Source organism: Lepisosteus oculatus, chromosome 2 (genome assembly GCF_040954835.1).
Source record: "Lepisosteus oculatus isolate fLepOcu1 chromosome 2, fLepOcu1.hap2, whole genome shotgun sequence".
Taxonomy (NCBI): domain Eukaryota; kingdom Metazoa; phylum Chordata; class Actinopteri; order Semionotiformes; family Lepisosteidae; genus Lepisosteus; species Lepisosteus oculatus.
Genome location: NC_090697.1, coordinates 10,349,814 through 10,368,833, shown reverse-complemented (window position 1 = coordinate 10,368,833; position 19,020 = coordinate 10,349,814). Strand labels below are relative to the sequence as shown.

At 37.2% G+C, this 19,020-nt stretch overlaps 1 long non-coding RNA gene across 3 annotated transcripts in view; it reads right to left on the bottom strand.

Annotated features, from left to right (window-relative positions):
* Positions 1 to 5,543: 5,543 nt before the first annotated feature.
* The window catches only part of LOC107078077 (uncharacterized), a 37,084-nt gene continuing 23,607 nt past the window's right edge, over positions 5,544 to 19,020 (bottom strand). For 2 of the 3 annotated variants that reach the window (XR_001479073.2, XR_011191317.1), the window contains exons 4-8: positions 17,913 to 17,977; positions 17,712 to 17,785; positions 10,164 to 10,268; positions 6,594 to 6,877; positions 5,544 to 5,757 (exon numbers count right to left, since the gene is read on the bottom strand). This is a non-coding gene — a long non-coding RNA (uncharacterized lncRNA). The remainder of the gene's footprint in view (positions 5,758 to 6,593; positions 6,878 to 10,163; positions 10,269 to 17,711; positions 17,786 to 17,912; positions 17,978 to 19,020) is intronic. The other variant, XR_001479071.2, reaches the window with a different exon arrangement.

The window sequence follows — 19,020 nt, the reverse complement described above, 5'->3', positions numbered from 1 at the left end:
AGTGAAAATAATGAAATTGACATTTTCCGACAGTATTATGAAAAACAACAAGCACTGCCAAGCAGTTTTAATAAGTCTCCAGGTCATGTCAAGGCAATGCCTAAAACCCCACCGGTAAGCCCTTGCTATACTGCCAGGGTTGTATGCAAGTCAAATGACTTTCTCTCGTTTGTAACCTTCTTATGTCTGCTTGATGTTGTTTGAGAAGAGAAATGTTTAACATTATTTTTTCAATATGTACTCTCCATATACTGTATACAGTACACCCTTTTTTTTAGTAGTGCTGTGATGTAAAGGTTCTACTTCTGAAGTGGGATTCTTATACCGTTGTTCTTGCCTCAGAATTGTTTTTGATAATCATCTCATGAAGTGTCAGCTGTTTTCAAGACTGGGACAACCCTTATCAAAAGAAAGTCCGGCTTTGTTGTATCCTGGAAGGCTTTAGCTCTCTTGAACTATTCTGAGATGTCGTAACCTTTGACCCCTGACACCTTTTGGTGTTCCCTTCCCTGAACAAAATCCTCTCCACAGTTCTTTGTGGAAATCCAAGGTCAAACCTGGAGAAAATGTTCTGACCAGGACCTGACCAGGCCGCTAAACAGCAGAGGGCTCTATCTATACACACAGTTTTCAATCACGCTAGTCTGTTTCTGCAACACACCCACATTTACTCTACGCTCATTGTTAAAACTGCTCGTACCAGGCAAATGACAGGTTAGAGAAAGAGCTTGTGTGGCATACTTAAACTTCAATTCCAACAGCAAAAGTCAGGCACGTATTTAGAAAATTGCCTTAAGCTTTATTTATAAATTATTTGTTGCATTTTCACTGTTTATATCTATTTTGAAATTTGAAAGAACACAGAAGGAAACTGGTCTTTGAACATGCAGTTAACTAAAACAGTTGTTTATATAAGTAAAGAGCACTTGAAAACTGTCTGATGGTAACAGCTCTCTAATGGCACATGGGCAAGTGACTTAGCTACGCATTTGCTTAGTGCTGTAATCAAAAGCATAAAAACAATTTTCATGAACTTTGACTACCAACAAAAAGGATAAAGAATTTACTTGCTATAAATGCTTATATGTATGCAGTAACCGGGTACATTATTTTATCAAGAGCTTCTCCTCTCCTATCCAATTCAACAATGACTTCCTGAACAGGCCTGTTGGTAATGTTTAGATAGGGGTATGCCTAATTATCTTTTTGTTTGCTTTAATAAAGAGACATCCGAGTGGTCCTGCAACATATGCACACAAAACGCTAAGAATAATATCACCCCAGTAATGCTGTGCAATTAAAACATTAATAATTAATTGCCTTAACTAACATAACTGGTATGCAAATTGCTGATTTAGTGAGTTGCAGAATACAAGTATTCTCCAACGAGGCCATTTTAAGTTAACCTTTGAAAATGTTATTTTGAATGCAATGTGATGGTGCTGTTTCATTTGAAGAGGTACTTATCTCAAAGTCAACATCTTACTTCTGTTTTCCTGATGCATGCACTGTTACCTTTATTAGTTTGTAGCCTGGCAACCACAAGAGCAAAGCATTGGTAAATGGGCATATTTGTAATAAAACAAGCCCAACGTGGTCCTCTATCAATGGCCTTTTAAACCTTCTTTCTATGAAGGTGTCAGTGATAAATGTTACCTTGTCTCAGCAGGTGTGCTGGTATTGAGAGCTCTGTAACACTAAAGGGTCACCATCCCACTGATGTTACCCCATTTACTTAAATAACAGGCTATTAGGAGGGTAGGTATCGAATGAAAAAGTACCAGTTTGTGGCTCCAATATGAAAGGAATAATTGCCTAAAAGGAGGTCTGGAGCCACTCTTCCTCTGCTCCATATCAAAACCCAACATACAAAACACCACTAGAGGGAGACAAAGGAAATGACACCAGAGATTCAAGTCATGGGGGTTTCGATAAAAACTGCAAATGCTGTCATAACTGTAGCCTTTGTACTTACAGACAAATCTGTTGTAGGCACTCAGATGCCATTTAATAAAACTGTGTTTTTTTCCACAGTATATTACCCACATTTTTAAAAAAAGGCTTCAGTTTATTGATATTGGTTCAAGTCCTTAATGAGCCTAAGTGGCTTATAGGAGTTGAGCTAATTCTGTTTCCTGTAGCATTAGGAGTTCAGGACTCCCTCTGGATGGGCACGGACTCGCTGGTTTAAATAATGCTTTCTATGGGATTTCCATTACATAAGCACTAACGTCAGTTATTAAATGACTCAGGGTTATGTAATTTTGATATTTATGTTTCAATACTGATTGGCTTGTAAAGTTTAAATTAAAAAAGGGGAATGTTTCATCAACAGAAATATAAGAAAGGTGATGACTAGGAAGCATACCGATAAAGAACCTTATTTAGATAAATTTAAATGTATTCTGAAGAGTCCCTTGAAATAACACACAATGAGACAAAACACAACTAGCTACCTAGCCAGGTGATACACATGATTTTCTTTAAAGGAGAGTATCAGCAATTTTTTAAATAATTTCTTCAGAAAATATCCATAGTCAGGCTTGACGATCATCGACTTTACACAGCACAAAAGAAGCTGCCTCTCCTGCAGTTACAGATGCAGTTTTGAGAAAATAAAAAAGTGGCCTTTCAGCCCATGTACTGTATTTCATTTGCCTGCTGGGAGCGAATTGATTCTAGGATCTAGACTAGATGTTTCTTGAAAGAAGACAGGTACAACATGGTCAGATATTATATTCCCGACTCCCACAACACTTTGTGTAAAGAAGAGCTTCCTCTTGTCAGATTTAAAAGCACTTCTGCATGGTTTCTACTTGTGCCCTCTAGTTCGTGTTGTAAAGTTGACCCCACAGCCTTGTCATTGCGTTTGAGGACTGTGAATGCTTGGGTCAGGTCCCCTTATAGCCTTTCCTTTTAAGATTAAAAACCTTCAGCTCTTTCAGTCTATCAGCATCAGAATTTTTTTAACCTTTTGCAGATGCTCCAAAAACCCATTTAGTTGCATATACAGTCTGCTGTTGTTTATTGTATACTATTTTCTAATTCTGTCTGAAGCCTTATATATTCCTACCCACTTCCTATGAGAAAAAACATTTAAACTATGATGCAATTCCAATTCTATCCTGGAACCACAGGACAATGATCCACACCCTGTACAGAGGGCCACTTCATCACAGGATGGATACACACACAGGGACAGTTTTGAAACACAAAATAGCCTAGTCAACATTTTTCTGGGAGACAGGAGGAAACCCGGAAAAATCCAACCCAGATCAATAAACAAGTAGTATATCCAAACTCCATGCAGAAAGCACCCCAGGCAAAAGTGAGCCCAGGACCTCAGAGCTGTGAGTCAGGAGATCTTTAGGAGCCTATTACCATTCCCTTGTTTATTGATTGTGAGCCAGTGTATATGTAATGTGTGGTTGGACAGTCTTTACATTATTTTAGTATGTCACTGTACTCATCAAGTGTCTATTTGCTCCTGTTTAATTAAAGTGAAATATTCAAACCCTAGTTAAATTAACATAATTTTTATTCAGGATACAAATGTGTAAATAGCACTGAATAAAAACGTTTTTATTTCTTTTTAGTAATACTGAAGAACGAAAAAGTTGATTACCTTCCCACCAAAACTCTCCCGTGCGTTACTTAGCTCAGTTTCCTGAATCTTCGTGCTGACAATGACGTTCTAATTAACGGATAACTTACCTGGTCGTCCTTTCGGAAAAACAATGAAGCTTTGCTTCAGGAGGAAAGAAGAAATGTGACATAATAATGGAGAGACGATTGTTAGCGTTTCTATAGGCCCCAGAAGCACTTCAATTAAGCCCCCTCCACAGAGAAGTATTGGTCAAGTTTAAGTAGTTCCTGAGCTCGTTTCAGCCAATGTAGCTGCCCTTAACTGGAATGATTGATATGTTCTTCTGCTTGAAGTACTCTGATGTTTAGTGATATGTGCATTAAACAATCCAGCTAAAATGTGTAGTATCACTATTTATTAAATGACCCTACTTAACCTGAAACATTTATGTTGTGATGATTACAACAGAGATCAAATGAGTCAAGACAGTTGTTCCAGAGCCTTGTGTGGGAATTTTCTGAATGGCACTGTTATGCAAATTTCTTACACAAATTGCATTGTTCTGCTCTTTTCATTGTTTCATTGTTTTCCCCTCTTCATGAAGAAACACAATGCTGTCACGATCCTCTGCTGAAATATTAGCCTTCTTGTTTAAAGCCAGCAGTTACTCCTCCTGAGAGTACAGCGGCTAGCTCTGTAAGTGAACAAGATGCCAAGGAACAAGCAGAGGTTATTTCCCTGCTGGAAAGTAAGAATAGGGAAGAAAAAACAACATTTCCATCGTGGAGCCTGCTTCATGGGTTTGGTTTTCTGATTTTTACATTCATCGATGAATTAACCTCTATTTGTCCCATTGCTTATACCGATAGATCTGTATGGGCGGAGCGGTGGCTCTGTGGCTCAGGATCTGCACCCGTGACTGGAAGGCTGCTGGTTCAAATCCTGTGGCCCGCAGAGGAATCCTACTCCGTTGGGCCCCTGAGCAAGGCCCTTAACCCCAACTCCTCAAGGGGTGCCATACAATGGCTGACCCTGCGCTCTGACCCCAAGCTTCTCTCCCTCTCTATGTGTCAAATGGAGAGCAAGCTGGGGTATGCGAAAAGATAATTCCTAATGCAAGAAATTGTAAAGGGTTAATAAAGTGATGTTGTTGTTGTTGTTGTTGTATCTTGATGAGTAGGGAGCAATTTGTGTTCATGATAAGGGAAACCTGATGAGGAGACATTATGTTTGACTGGTAAATGTGATGTATTAGCTATATCAATACTTCATAGTTTATGCTTGTGGATAGTGTTGCTGTAATCATGACTGTGAAGAAAATCCTCAATGTGCAGAAAATCTTGGCTTCTTCACACCCACACTGAGCTGTACTCGTCACTGTAAGAGCAGCTGGATGAGTAGTTAAAAGTATGGAGGCTTTGAATGAAGCCTGAAGGTAAAGTCCATAACATACATGAATGAATGTTTACAACAGTATACATGTATACATACAGTTGTGTATACAACAGTACATATAAAAGCATCTAAAGTAGGCGTGCTTAATTATGAAGTGCGAAAGGCATCACGTTGAACACATGAAATAAGAGGAACAGAAGTGGGACAACACTGTGAGGTTTCCAAAGCAACAAGGACAGCCATCTCCATGTGCATTCCAAAAACAAAGTCAGCTGAAGTTTAGAAAAACCCCATTGAACATATAATAAAATTAATTCTTCATTATAGCCCACTTTGTGGCATCTATTTGAAATATTACTATCTGAATAGATAATAATAATAATAATAATAATAATAAACTTTATTTTATATAGCGCCTTTAAAGGTGGCTTCTCAAAGCGCTTGAGAAATTATCATCCCTCTCCCTTGTTACATAAGATTTCTGTTTCATAACACAAGTTTTTCTTAAGTCAAAGCAACCCTTTCTTAGCTGTTGCATGAACATGTACTGTGTAGAGAATTACCAATCATGGTGAGTGAGGAAAGAGGGACAAGAGAGCAGAGCTGCAGGCTCACCAGGGCTAAGTGTCTTTTATTGGTCAACAGGCCTGTGTGTGTTGATTACAAAGGCAAGTAAAGAGCAAGAGAGTGAAAGTAGCAGAGTCTGGCATCCCACCCTGGGAGTATCCCACCTTGTGCCTGGTGCTTGCTGGGATAGGCTCCAGCTCCCCATGAACCTGTATTGGATAAAACGGTTTGAAAATGGATTGACGGATACAGTGTACACTTAAAAATATCCTTTACATCAAATTAAACATTGAAGAAAGGGAAAATTACCATTAAAAATGTTCTATACAATATTTGATTCAGCTGAAGTGCATTGTCCAGTGATTAAACACAAAATAAAAAAGCATGGTTGCAGTATGTTACCTTCAATTCTCAGTGCAAATGCACAGCTTGCCACAGGTGTGCGAAAGCAAAGGGAGACGGAAGTGTCAATCAGAGTCCTGGTGGACGCTGGTGGTGGCCTGATTCGCATTATGCTCACTCCACACTGTTCAGCGGAAGGAACTTTCTGCGCTACATGTTCTTTACATATATAATGTCAACTTTTATAACTCAACAATGGGACCCACGGTTTTCGCATAAAGTCGGATTTGCGTAAGTCGGGTTTTACATGACCTGGGGAGAAGACCGCGTATTATGTGTGCCAATGTGGAGACAAAACCAAGAGTGCAGATTCGCTTACAAGTATGATAGTGCCACCTGGTGGTAAGTTGGTTAATGATACCTTACTGATCTCACATAAACTGATCACCTGCGAAGCATCACTCATAACTGCAACTAAAAAACTGCCACTAGAAAAATTGACAATATCTTTATATGGAGCAGGCACGATAAAGTTAAATTCATGACATTGACTCTAAAAGGGAAGTTTGGGTGGGATGACAGAAACCGAGGCCTCTTTCGCCTCTGGAATTAAGGTCTTGACAAATTGCAAATAAAATTTGGAACTGCCATAAGTTTTATAGATTTCTTTAAAGATAATGCTAATAGAAAAATGCAAGCTTACCTTCAAAATCCATGTATTTTTGTTTTTCAGGCGTCAGTGTGTGAATGTGCAGCAATATTGATTTTAATAAGAAGCTCTGGGTCTCTTTCAGGCTGCCGAATTGGCATGGGTTTCCTCCAGCTGCTCCAGTTTCCTCCCAAAGTACAAAGACATACTGGGAGGTTAATGGCTTCCGGGAAAATTGTCCCTGGCGGGATTGTGTCTGTGTGTGCCCTGTGATGGACGAGGTGTATCCTGCCTTGTGCCCGTTGCTTGCAATGACAGGCTCAAGCTCCCCCGCTACCCTATATTGGTTGAAGCATTTAAAAAATGGGTAGGTAAAAAAAAAGAAAAATGAACATTTCTCTAGCATTAGACGCTCTTAGTGACATGGACCAGAAGATACAATGCCGAATTACAGAGGACTAGAGTCATTCCAACCTTGACATCACAAAGTGCATCATTAAGCCATAGTATCATTACTGATTCCTGAAATGAGTCAGGAGTTTTATATACAATGACGTTTTGTGGATCACACTGACTGTATACCAGGGCTTGTCAGTTCCAATCTTCCTGTGGCTTGTGTGCCAAGGGTGACCTTGGTGTGAAAGACGCTATATAAAAATAAATTGAATTGAATTGGGTTATCAATTCCTTAATTAAATAGCTTAAATTAATAAATAAATTCTCTTTTCTCCATTTTGGTCATTTTAAGTTACTTATAAATTGCCCTTGATCCCTGCAACTATTTAGGTGCTATCATTTGAACAAAGTTCTTGTGGAGCACAAATGTTTACTCTGAGTAAGGGATTAATTAACTGATTGAAAGCTGAGCTGGAGTGAAGAATAGCTGATCATCTAAGGAAGCCCTGTGATCAGGGATGGGGAATTCTGGAGAGTCAGTGTGTGCGCACAGAGTTTCCACTCCAGTTCAGGTCTTAACCACATAATCCACCTCATCATTGACTTAATGAGACCAAATTTACAGCTTCTCCCAGGTCATCAGGTGCTTTATAGAGACTTGGAAAACCTGCAGATATACTGGTCCTCCTTCACAATCCCTGCCTGTAAATAAACTCATTTTTGCTTACTTTCAAATAATATAGGCATTTTTAAAACGAAGCTGCAAATGTCAGCATGAATGTTCCAGAACACATAACCTGCATTGGTCTTCTGTTAAAATATACTGCTTGGCTCAAGAGTGAAAAAAAACAATCATTTTTTTCTTAACTTCCAAATAATAGTCATTATAAGAAGATCCTATCAGGGCCAGTTCCTGTAGAGCCAAAAGCACCTATTTACTGATAGAATTTAGCATACTATCCTAGAAAAATGAGCAGCAGCTGACCTTTCAATGCTTTAAGGAAGTATCATATAAACATAGGTCTATATTTTAAATTGTGACTGAATCCTGGGCAGACCAACCTGGATAAGTGTGTCAGCTAACAAAAATTACTGACAAAACAGAGTCTGTATACCTTGCCTATTACAACCAAAATTAAGCTGAAGAAATAAGTGAAAAATTCTAAAATATACTAGGAATGAAAAACATAATTGCCTTTTCTGGAAATATAAAGCATACATTTCAATATCCATAATGTATGTTACATACAGATGCTTTTGTTCATACACATGTCCTGAATACTGGCAAATGAGTACATGATTTCCAGTAGAGCTGGGAAAGAAATTCTTTTGCTAACATTTCTGAAAGCAAATGCCCTGGCTAAAAGTTACAGGGGTCTCTCTGGACATGTAATAGAGATTACAAATACATAACAAAAATGGATTGGGTAGCAGTTTTAGAAGTATAAAGAGCAGCTTGCCATGCACACGTGCCTGTGTCTAATTCATGGGGAGAATTAAGTAAGATCATAATCAAGAGGAGTATGTTTCCTGAAAAAATTATCTTATGCTAAGCGCTTGTTTAAAATATTGACTCTTCAATAGTATGCACAGAGAGCTCGGATTGCATTCACCAGGTGCCACTCTATCAACTTTTGATTTTCAGATTAGACCCCTGGGGGTCTAAAATTTTGTTACTGACAAAATGTCAAGAAGAAAAATGATTTACCTATGTCATCCCAGTTCAATGAAATATCAGTGCACCTGCTACAAAATTCATTCTTCCTGATAATTCCTTTGTCAAGTTGTCCCTGTTCTAAGTGCTGTTTATTCTGATGCTCAGTATATATTGAATGACTTCTGGAAAGCTAAATATGTTATATTGTACAGTATATGCCTGTTGTATCTGTTTTAGATCTTGCTCATGCAAAGTATATGTGGAATTATTTGAACATGAACTGGCTTTTCTTAAATCCATGGTCACTATCCCCCAGAATACCATCAATTTTCTAGTTTAGTGCAACTTAATGTTTCATGGGCTTGCTTGAAATAAATGTAGCTTATTAGCTTCTACTCATCTGTAGTTTCTTGTCTTTTTGTGAACTGATATTATATTTGCATTCTTCTGAGTGGGTGCAGCCTCCCTTGAGTGTCTGTTGAAATAATCCTACTTTACAGTGTAAAATGTCATTTCTCAATTCTCTCTGTTAAAATACCACTCTTCACCCCTGTAACACTTTAGCACCTACTTTATTGAGATTATTCATTATTCCGTAGGAGTGTTTCTTAACATGAAGCACTTCATTTGTTCCTTCCTCAGTGAGCACGTTTGTAAAATATTTATTTGATACTTATGACATGTCTTTATTGTATTATACATTCGATCCGTTGCACATCTCTTACTATCTCTCAGACCTATTAGTTTCTTTTTTCTTTATTGTTGTTTTGGTACAATAGCATAGAAAGAAATCACATTTGTATGCGTTTTTCTCCATTGGAATATTTTTTGTCTACTCTGTCTTTTCCTTTCTAATTTCTCTTTTGACTTGTATTTACAACAAAGTGTACCCTCTTCAATTGTTTTGGATGGGTCCTGTCGTACATCTACCCCAAAGTGTTCTTTCTTCCTGAATTTCTGATACAGAAATATTATTGATTGTAATTGCCCATGCTCATTGGATTCCATATCTGTTAATGTCCAGTGCATGTTTTCTTTAATCTCTTTTATTTTAATAATGTCATTTATTTGTGGTCATCTTAATTGAAATAGCAGTCCATAATTATATACTGTACTTTACCTGCAGACATTAAAATGTATTTAAAAAGTTCCATGTTGTGGTCATGTGATTATTCTGTGTTGTGGTTCTTCGGTGATTCTCTCACAAGTGTTTTTCTTCCTCTGTCAGAATTGTTGGAAGAAACTACAGCAGATCAACACAAGCACTTTTTCTAGTGGGTACAGTATATTGGCCGATTCAGTCAGAGCAAGTTCCTGATGCTGGTCCAAGAGGCCCAAACACCTGCTGTTTTGGTTCATGCCCAGCTCTCACAAAGTTGAACCTTTATTTGACTTAATAATAGGTTCTATTTAAACTGGTTGACCTTTTTCAGCTTATTGGACGTTGTCTTCTAAGTATTTCATTTTGTAAGCTGCATAAAATTCGAAACAACTGAGTACAAAAAAACTTGCAAATGCTCTACTCAAGCAACATGTTTATGTACAATTATGGCTTTCATTAAGTCACTAACCTTGGCTGAAATAAACACCAACAGGTGTATGGACCTGGATACCCCCGGGTTATAGCACAGTCATTTGAGTTTCAGCTTCCACATTTCCAGTTGGTCCTTCTCAGTCTATATGAAAGGAGTGGAAATTCCCCATTGTTAGAACTTGTCGCATGCAGAAGTGCTCTTATTGAAATGTGAATATCAAAGTGTATTCCATATTTCTGTTATTAAGCATTCTTTTAATATCGTGTGGGTGGGAAAAATCAGTCTTAGAAGGCCACATCATTCTCTGGTTTTCATTTATTCTGACCTTAATTATATAAATCAATCTAGTATTTGGACAAATAACTATCGTATGGATCAAATCGACTGTTTATGTTGGGCCTAATTAATGGAAAATTTGGACGGACATAAAACCTGTAGGAATCTGGCTCTCATGGGCTGGAGTTGTTACCCCTTTAGCTAACTGTGCAACTGAACTATTGTCATTTCTTTTAGCATTGCAATATTCAGCTCTTTTCAGGTTTTATTGCCAAAGATAACTTCTGAAAAGGTTTGTGCAGAGCTCAAATTACACCTCTGTGCAATTAGCTTCTAATGGTGTTTTAAAAGCTTACATTTTAGGTAATTACCAAAGCAAATACTTTTAAGATTGCTAGATAAAATGAGGCATGTTATGCCTAATAGGCTACACAAGAAAGGAAATAAACATCCTAAAATTGCAGATGTAAATTACTCCTTTAAAAACAATAGACTGTATGTGTTATACACCTCTCACAAACTTTTTGTCTTTTTTTCTTTGTTCCTGAAAAAATGAAGTGTTTAATTAATGGATGGGTGGATGTTAACAGAAGTAATATGGCCATACATGTTGAAAAGATGTCCATGATACATACAGAGATACCAGCCTGTAATAATTACAGTAATAGTTTTATACTTTTAAATATGATAATCTCATATTAAAAACATTAAGGTTGGCACAGAGGTGCCGTGATTAGCATTGCTACCTCACAGTGCTGACACCCTGGATTCAATTCCTGGGTGCTGTCTGAATGGGGTTTGTATGTTCTCCTCATGTTCATGTGGGTTTCCTCCAGGTAATCTGGTTTCCTCCCACAGATTGATGACATACTGATAAAATGAATTGGCTTCTGGGAAAATTGGCCTTGGAGTGAATGTGGAAATGTTTGTGCCTGTCTGTGCTTTGCAGTGCATCCAGGGGTGCATACTGCTATGTGCCTGTTGCTTGCCATGACAGGCCTCAGCCACCATGTATTGGATAAGACAGTTAGAAAATGGATGGATGATAAACATCTTTTCATAATGTTAATTATTTCAACACAAAAAAAACTTAAGCTTGACATCCCCTGAAACCACAACCACACATTCAGTTTAAAATCGACTTTTTTTACCCTAAAGTCAGAGGTGGCAATCATGTTTGCTATAAATTGAATCAGGACACATAAAGATTCAATTGGAAATTTCAGACCATGTATTAATATCACTTAGTCTTCAACGGCAAGGGACAATTGAGACAATAGTTGACAGACTTTGACATAGCTTGGGCATGTGTTTCCAAATGGAAATGGTAGCACGTGGCTTGTGCATTCAGTCTGCGATATGCTTCTACTTCTTTGTCTCCTGTTTTGTTTTTGTCAAACAGCAGAATTTCAGAGAGCATACATATTTCAGAAGAATCCTCTATAATGCTTCTTATTTTGTAAAAACATTCCATGAGGTCATGAGGAGAGTTTTATGTTCTTCTCAACTCTTAGACCCACATGGAAATGCCAGGGGGAGATTTCTTGCCCTTTAGAAAGTGGTAAAACCCATTTTGTGAGTGTTCCTACCATGGTGTTTCCCTGCAAGGAGATATCTCTGTGATGTCAACAGTTAGACATGTTTTCATTCTGGATCCACCATCAGCGTACACATTGATAAGCACTTTTCCAAAACAACAACAGCTCAGGTAAGTATTTTCTGCAACCTAGAACTGAATTCATAATGTTTAGAACAGATTCTTCAGTTTCTGTGGAAACATCATGATTAGTCAGTCTCTTTTGATGTGTTTCCTTATGTTAGTACACTAATATTGCATTGGCAACTGCATTTTAGAAGGTGTAGTTGTGTGATTTGAATGTGCTCTTGACACTGCTTTCGAAAACACCATTTAATATCATACTGAACCTTCAGAACCCTCTATTTGAGAAAGTCGCACCACACCTAATCACATTGCACAGTGGAAGATATGTATATCAGTTTCTATGCTTAAGTATTGAAAGGGGAAAGAGATTTTTAAATCTTAACATCAATAAGCTTTTTTGTGTTACGATGAGTGTCTAATACATCCCTGTCACAGATGACTAAATTATGAGGCTAAAATGTTCTCTTTTAAATGAATAGCATACAGCAATTAAGCGAGGGGTAATTAAGAGGTTAGGCTTACAGTTTAAAACCATGAAATTTGTAATGTTCTCATTATGTCCAACTTTACATTATGAAAAGCAATCAATGCTAGAAATACAACAGCAACAACAGAAAATAAATCTTAATATGAGTGCATGCTGTTAGCATTATGCTGTGCAGGAAATATTTCTTTTGTTAATAATGCTCATAGACACTTTAAAAAATGAATAAACTAAACTCAATAAAAGGCTAGCCATGCACTGAATGCAACACTAAGGTTTTTTTTAATCTATGATGCTGTATTGATGATACACATTAGAAGTGATACCCAATTAAGGTTTTCCTAAATGACTTCTTCAGTGAGTTCTTGGTCATTAATTTGCACTTGGAATTTTTTTCTTCAATGGATATAACCTTATGAAAGCATGCTTTCAAAATCTAATAATAGCAAACACCTTTGTTTACCTCTTTTAATGGTTTCCCATGCTACCATTATGAAAAGTTTTCACCTTTTTGCAGAACATATTAATTGCTATTAGAGGGTTTCATTTACAGAGAATATTTGCAACATAATTATCCCAATATTTTTAACCATCTTTAGAACCTACATTGAGACTTTAAATGGTGTTTTTCTGTGCTTTTATTTGGTAGATATCCACCATTGTTAATTAAAAAGCTGCAGAACTGTGCAGATGGAGAATGTGTGCTTTTTCAAAGAGCAATCTGGTTCAAGGCAAGAGCTGCATTGCCATTGCTCTGATTTATTCCTATTCTAATTGTGCCTTATCTTTCCCTGTAAAATAGGCTGTGTGTTTTATTAGAAATTTAAAGCTTGCTTGTCTTGAGAACCAAAGCGAATATTTTGTTCATCCTTTGAAATTATGTATATAAATTAAATACTTCATACATGCAAAATTAAAGCATTTTAAATACCCACTGCAAAAACTGAACGTTTCCAACCATGTAAATAACTTTTGAGGAGACAAACTTTGATGTGACAGTGTATTATGTTAAGCATAAACTATTATTTTCTTAGAATTTTTTGTTATTGTTGGTGTTGATATTTGTGATTAGTCTTTATTTTTCCTACAGATTGAAATATCTTATTACGTCTTCTTGAGTAGTTTAAACATATTGTTATGATATATAATAGATTAGATATATGTTTTCTAAAATGTCTTGTTAAAAAGGTGCAATTGAGGTTTTGCTGTGGTATTTTCTTGTAAGACACCACACTATATTGTAACTTTCCTGTGCTTGACCAGGACACTTTGGGTGGGATAGAAAACCAAGCCTAGAATATAGTATAGACTACATTTAGATTTAATTGTCCTGTTTTTATGATAAACTGTAAATCACAGTCAGTAATGTTACCAAATCAAAATTAGGTAACAAACATTGAATAAAACAAGCCATAACAGGAGAGTAAAAGCACTGAATAGTGAAAAAACGATTGAAAGGAATTACAAAGCAAGGGCCAGTAAAAACAACTGCAGTATCAGGCCCAGTTTAAATTAAACACCTGACCCTCCAGCCTTTTTGGAAATTTCAAATCTAACACCTTGATGGCTGCTCACTTCTGACAAAAGGAAGGATATTCGTGCTGGACAGAAAGGCGGAACAAAAGTAGGAATTTTAAATTCTGCACCTGGTGGGTGGACTGACATTCTGCTTTAATCTAGACCATAGCCCCAAAGATTTTACCTTTGAATGAAGTTGAACACAGATGGTATTTTCAGTTCCTTTTTTATCCCCTTCAAAGCCCTCTACAACTGTAAGTCTCTGTGTTACAGAAAAAGGGGGTTTTTTCACCAAATGAAAAAACCTTTTTTAAGCATTACATTTGTCTGTGAACACGACCAATTACTGCAGGTTTTCAGTAAAGAATGAATCATTTCAGGTTGGGTCACTCTAATGTAGGTACGGCAAGAAAATCAGTCAGTCACATCTTGCGGACGGTGGTTTTTTCCTCCCCCCCTGCCTGAGCCTTCAAAGCCATCTGTCTTATCTGTCATATCCTTCTCATGCTGCAGATACGCCACTTTCACAAATATGTTACATCTGTGAAATACTGAGGAGACACGCCCAAAGATACAGTCTGTTTTTTTTCAAGTGCCCTGCAAATATACAAAGCAGGTGATCGTTCTGTGATGTTTTTAACACTCACCCGTGGTAGCAGAAACAAAGTGTTCCAGTTCCACACACAATATTCCAGAGACTACAAGTCATTTTTTAACACATACTGTATAGTTCCTTTTGATCCTTTTCAATATTCCTTTCTCCAGTGATGACTGCTACTTCATGATACTACATATGTGCTATTTTATATACAATTGCATAGTAAATGAATCAGAGCATACTATACTGCATATACATGTTTTCTACATGGCTGTGAATATATTGGGGGTTAATTACTCTAAAGTGATTTGAAACATCTATTATAACAAAGGGGCATATATCAAATTTCCAGATCTCAAAGGACATGGATACCCGGAATTAGTATCATGGGGACACTATACTGTAAAAAGGCGCCGTCCTTCGGATAACTGGTGTCCTGGCCAAATTCCCCCCTGGCCTTTACCAATCATGGCCTCCTAATAATCCCCATTTCTGAACTGGCTTCATCACTCTGCTCTCCTCCCCACTGAGAACTGCTGTGTGGTGAGCGTTCTGGTGCACTATGGCTGCCATCGAATCATCCAGGTGGGGCTGCACACTGGTGGTGGTGGAGGGGAGTCCCCATTACCTGTAAAGCCCTTTGAGTGGAGTGTCTAGAAAAACGCTATATAAGTGTAAGCAATTATTATTATTACTTACTAATAATAGTAATAATAATTCATTACGCCAATACAACACCTCTTGGAATGTCAGAAGACAAAATTCCAACGACATGCAGACTGAGCAGATTACTGGCACTAACAGTGGACAACCACCTCATCCACCTGCAGGTGCGTGTGTTCTACTTCTCTAGTTTTGACTTCCTCTACCTGCATTTTTCCTGTGTGGATGCACAAGATGCTGACATCTTGTTTTATTCATTCATTGGACTTATGATAGCTCACTCACAAAGGCCGTCCTCAAATTCCTCATATGTTCTCACCGTGTCATGTGCTTCGTCATTTATAGTGGTTCTTACCTATGTACAATGTGATTACAGGACTCAAGTTTTCGCCTTTCTGGTAGGGAAAGGCTTCTCATTAAACCTTGGCTTAGTCAAACTTGCATGTACTTGTGCTAATGATTTTCATAGCACGTGTCTACATTAGAGATGCTCACTTTTGTGATCACAAACTTTCTTGTGGTTATTAATGAGGTACTGTTGTATACATTTCATTTGGATATTTGTAAGTTTTTTTGCAATTGGAGTCTCGTGTATCCCTTGAGATTTCAATTCTTTATGTTGTTTTCTAATACTGTCTACATGTAGTCCTGTGGATGACGTAGTTCAAGTAGGTACTGTAGCTGCGTCAGCATGCATAGGCTGCAAAGGAGAAAGTAAAGGTTTATTCCATGCTGAAAAGAAACATGTAGTGGTGCATGTTCGGGTGACACCTGAAGAAGGCCCTGAAGACGAAACGCTATGTTTCTTTCAGAATGGAATAAACCTTTACTTGTTCCTTTGGGTCCTATGGATGATGTTGCCTTTGTTTAAATGGTGCTGATTAGGTTAATATACTAGTGTTCTTTATATCAATTCCTTGGTTCTTTAAGTCATCCAGATAGAGTTTGTGAAACAGGGTCAAACCATTTCTTATAATCAATGAATTCTAATATCAAACATGTATCTCATACTCATTCTGAGTTTAAATTACTTGTCCTATATCTTGCAAATAGTGTTGGAATGAATCTACTTTCAAATCTTGTTTTTTTACTCTGGTTTTTGAGACCTTTTATGAACAAATATTGACAATTATAGAGAATACTATAACTGGTTCATGCTTTTAGAGAATGTCTGCTTTTCTCATGCAGAATAGGTGCACATTTTGTGTATTATGCATATTAATTGGTTGTCCAGATGATGTCTATTGACAAGGTTTATGATCGGTTCAAGGGCAAATACAGACTGTATTACATTTTATGCATGAAGCAGTGTGTAGTGCTTACCATTGTACAGCGCTGAAGATTAAATCAATATGCTTACAAAGATTGTGTCAAGAAACAAAATTGAAGAACATGAAAATAAAGTCATAACCTGTTTCTAGGGTGTGTGGGCTACCAACCCCTTGACATCCAGTCTGAATCATTTTTAGGATGCAAACAACCAATTTTTAATATAACTTGAATGACACAGTTCTGAAAAATTGTACTTTTGAAGACCTGTCATAACTTGGAGAAAGGGCGTTTGTAATGAATAATGTTAGGTTCTCCCTGTATCATGAGTATCTTTTCAACATTAAATTAAAAAAAAATCAAGTGTTGCTTGACGCATGATGTACGTTCAAGTACATGGCAGAGTGAAGGGGGAATTCTTTTTATAAAGATCAATTAAAAACTGTGATTCTTCACCTTCAAATATTTCTACATGACATGAACAAAACCAATTATTTTTACACATTCTGGATCTGAAGGCCATGTTGTATAGCATTTATCTCTTTAGAAGCTGACAGGTTGAATAAGATTTTCATCTTTTGTTCGAAACCGCAAAAATGTTCTCATATTAAATGGCCACAGATACAAAAAGGACTTAATAAATTAGATACTTTAAGTTAACCAACAATTTAGAAAGAAAAAAGAAAACTGCTTTTGAAAGAAGAACAGGAACTAAACGAGTCTGTGTAAAAGAAATCTTAGTGGGTCAGTTTGGAGCGATGAATGAAGGCCTTAATTAAACTAAGGCACAACATTTTTCACAAATCTCAAGTGACATTGAATCAGGGCTATTTCATTTAATTAGAAACGTACACGCAATTTTAGCATAGCATTACCCATATATCTTAACAACTGTATTGTATTGTTAAATGTCAAAAAGTGCCTCTTTTTATGATTCAATCCACCAAATTATTGAAAATTAATGTTAGAATCTTTTCTTAGTAAAAGCGAATAAAACCTGTGTGTTTTTATAAACGGTTTATGAGATGGAGGTCCAGAACCGGAAGCAACCTGCCAGCATAGAGTGGGCCTGTGGTAGTAAAACAAAGTACCCGGACAAAACACAAAACCTACCTGAACATCCTGTAGGAGAGAACATGCACTCTCCAGCCCTGAAGACATCTCATCCTGGAATCCAACCTAGGGCTCTAGGTATAAGGAAGTGAAAATCTGAGTTTTTTTACAGAAACAGACAAAGAAATGGCTAAATCTGGTTTCTACAGAAAAGCTGTTTGAATGTATACTGATCAGTCAGAGAGCAACGGCGCCATTGACCTTTTCATTCTGCTGTTGCTTGATCTTTGTGCTGTAAAGGACAGTGCCATCCCAGACTTCAAGTCCTTGAAATTCCACATAGGCATCTGTTAGCAACAGTCTCAGTTCATTTCTTTGAATATCTGCAACTACATTCAACTATTGTGGAGTGCGACATTATTCCATTCTCCAGCCCTTCCTATCTGAACACCTATTCTGCTTTTGGAAGCACTCACTAGGGGCTTGTTGTCTGGCTAGGTTGTACAAAACAAATATTCAGACTTTATTACGATTCCCAATTAAGGGTCCTGAATAATATTTTATTATGCTTGAGGACTTTCACATTCTAAAATTTGCTGGGTTTTGCAGGCAAATAAAAATGATGGCTCTCAAGCACATTTCATGTAAATTAAATTGCAGGATAGAGACATTATAGGAAGTAAAAAGCAGTAATATTTTAAATGTGAGCTTTAATTACAAAGAAGAGATATGAATCTTCTGTATGTATATTAATTGCTTTCAATCATTTTTAAATCACATAGTCTACATCAAACATATTACAGGAACTTAGTAGCTATGCTACTTTCTCATTGCTGATTGACTGATGCTGTGCAGCTGATTGGAACAGATGCCTCTGTGATATTGATTCCAGTCCATGGTAAGCCCTGCGCAGAGACAGAAACTCTGTACCTTTCACTGCCAAACCGAGGAGCCCAAAATCAGTGTGTAGAGATTACAGATGTTATACAGATTGTTACTGATAGTGGACATGAGGAAGCCCAACTACAGATTGGGAGTTCAAACATCAGTATAAGACTCCAAGACTCCTTTAAAAAAAACAATATTTTGACAATATTTTTAAAGACACTGATAGCCTGGAATGTAAACTCCCTACACTTGTACTGTGCCGTTTTGGCATTTGGAAGAACTAGATGCTTCAAAACATTACAGGGATTTTTCTACCTACCAGATTCAGAACAAATTCCCTTCTCAATGAGAAGTCTCAAGGTTATCTCAATATCTGCTAAGACTATTGAACTACCATGGTTTTCCATGTCAGATGGATATTTACTCTTTGAATCCCAAAGTCATTCCAGGGAATTTCCAAAATATCTCTTAGAGTCATGGA